This window comes from Mus caroli, unplaced genomic scaffold (genome assembly GCF_978045245.1).
Source record: "Mus caroli unplaced genomic scaffold, Mus_caroli_1 scaffold_10, whole genome shotgun sequence".
Classification (NCBI taxonomy): domain Eukaryota; kingdom Metazoa; phylum Chordata; class Mammalia; order Rodentia; family Muridae; genus Mus; species Mus caroli.
Window position 1 is genome coordinate 76,330,127 of NW_028227265.1, and position 2,505 is coordinate 76,332,631.

The following is a 2,505-nucleotide window of genomic DNA, read 5'->3' on the forward strand; positions in this document are numbered from 1 at the left end:
ATTTTAACATTTAATAGAAACTATACACAGTAATTTCACTATATTTTACCTGGAGGATTTGCCACAGAAATGCTCGCTATTTCAAAGTAAGAATGAGGAGACCTGAGACCTGTGGGGTGTTTTTCTCAGTCAAAGTTCACTAGGAAACAGGGTTTATATTGCCTAATTATGTGGAGCAGAGGAAAGGCGTAGAAACAAGCCTTTAGATACAGCTAGCCAGACACTAACAACCAACACGTGAAGAGCACCGTTCTTGAGCACAGCTCCGCCCAAACATCCATGTGGATTTCTGTCCACAGTTTAGGAAGTCCTATTACAGAAATGTCTCTCTCCGAGGCACAGTCCCCAATATGCATTCCATCGCAAGGGCAGGAATTGCCTCACGCTCTTCCTTGCAAAAAAAAAAAAAAAAATCCCAATACTTAAATACTAAAGATCCATTCTGCACAAACTTGGATTATGTTTGTCTACAGTGCTGTAAAGTCCTGAAGGAAACAATGAGAGATGAACAGAGATACACTTGTCTAAAGAATGGAAAGTTCAAATCCAAAGGGAAACAGTTCCCAGAATGAATTGTCAACTGATAGAAATGGGCTCTGGTTTTCCATTTGCAGTAGTCATGCACGTTGAGGGAATGGAGCACAGACTCTATATTTCCGAGGTCCCTGGGATCTGCACCCAGCCCCAACCAACTGCATCTGCCTTGGGCTTCTGGCAGTTTCTGTGACTGAACGATCTTCAAGAGTTAGTGACGGGTCAAAAAGCAAGGGCGACAGAGGATATGGCATACCATCACCCATAACACCCAAGTCCTGTTCAGGTTTATAGATCTGAAGAGACAACTGGAAATGCAGCAGACAGCAGGGAACCTCAGAAAGGCTTACAGGAACTGGTTTGTTGCAAGGTACCTCTTCAGATCCTTGGCAACATTTGAAGAGAACCTGATTTGTATCCTGGCAGATATGGGTAAGGCAGTGTCTGCTCATCAGAAGAGCCTGATTGGAGCAGTGAACATTTTCCACAAAGGCTAAGTACCTTTGACTGGAATGAGTGGTATGAGCCTGGTGAGCAGCCCCATATGTGGCCATCTTTCTGCATTCCCTCAGCTGCCTTTGTACTAAGGATTCTGCTCCACTGTGCTGACAGTATCACCTAAGACATTTTAGTTGCTTTGAATTCTCTCTCTCTTTGGCCAAAAGTCCCTTGGAGCCAGCCAGGAGACTACTACCTAAAGCTTCCTGTTCCACTTTCTGATTATGTAAATAGCACCTCATTTTCTCTTTGAACAGGTGTTGCAGTCGCTGAAACTGATCAGTGTACAAAGATTGCAAACGAATTTGCTTTTCTCTCATAATAAGAGCCACTGCTTCAGCTGCATAGACACCAGCATGTGTTAGGGGACCTTCTCGATCACTGTCTATCCTTTCACCTTCACCTCTCCATGTCTGATCCACAGTAAAATGTTCATGGTCCCCATCACTCTAGTTGTCTTCATCCAGTACCCGGGGAGCTTGCTTCACTTTGGCCACTCTCCGGGGTCTGCGAGCCCCATTCTGTTTTAGCATATGAGCTCAACTGGCACAAGAGAGTTTCACCCATCGCGCCTGGGTTGCTCTTCTTCATTTGAGCATGAAGTGCTAGGGCATACCTTCGAGCATGTCCAGCCCATAAAGACACCCCATCTTTCTTCTCAAGCTTTGGGGCAGCACTGGGGCACCCTTTCTATTCTTTGTCGAAACATAACTACATTGTTTGATGGGTACATTGTTGTCTTCAAGACAACATATGCTTAATGCAGAACTCCTGCCCCTCCAGACGCCACTGAGAGCATGGGTGGTGAGTGAACAAGAAAGGGGCTCCTGAGATCTGAGCACTGGGGTGATCCTCCCCAATTCATTGGCCAGACGTGAATCTGAACGCTGTTCATTCAAAAGCCTTCTCTCTACCGGCCTTTTGATCTCTCCAATATTTCTTTCAGTATTTTGAGCAGTTTTGTTTGACTGGATTGGAAAAAATGTAAGAGGAAGTATGACTTAATCACCAGATTCTTAAGGAATCACAACATATGCCGTCATTGACAAATAAGAATGGTGTCAGAGATGTGCATTGTTAAATGTAGAGTCAAAGCAGGCAGGACCATGTGTTTCTGGAGACATAATCCATCTTCTCAAAGAATCCTGTAAAACAATGGGCAAGTTTCTGTGGAGGGCAGAATTACTCTTGTGAATGGAGAAGTTGAGAAAGCTTGGTTTCCACAGTTAATCCTCATTGTCTTTCCATGTCTCTGTGTCTTTGCCTTTGTCTCCTCAATGTTTCCCTTTTAGAATACTATCATCTTAAAATTTTCCTCCAGTAAACACAGAAACCAAGTCCAAAACACACACACACAAAACCCTAAAACTAGTTAACTTCACAGATTACTGATGACCCATAACTTATACTGAACTGTTAGTTTGTTTTACATATTAGCCAAAGCTGTGAATTGTTTTACAATTTTCTTATCCT

The 2,505-nt window shown here is 43.4% G+C and overlaps 1 pseudogene; it reads right to left on the reverse strand.

Moving 5' to 3' along the window:
* Positions 1-576: 576 nt before the first annotated feature.
* Positions 577-1,927, reverse strand: LOC110300764 (KAT8 regulatory NSL complex subunit 2 pseudogene; annotated as a pseudogene).
* Between the last annotated feature and the right edge of the window lie 578 nt (positions 1,928-2,505).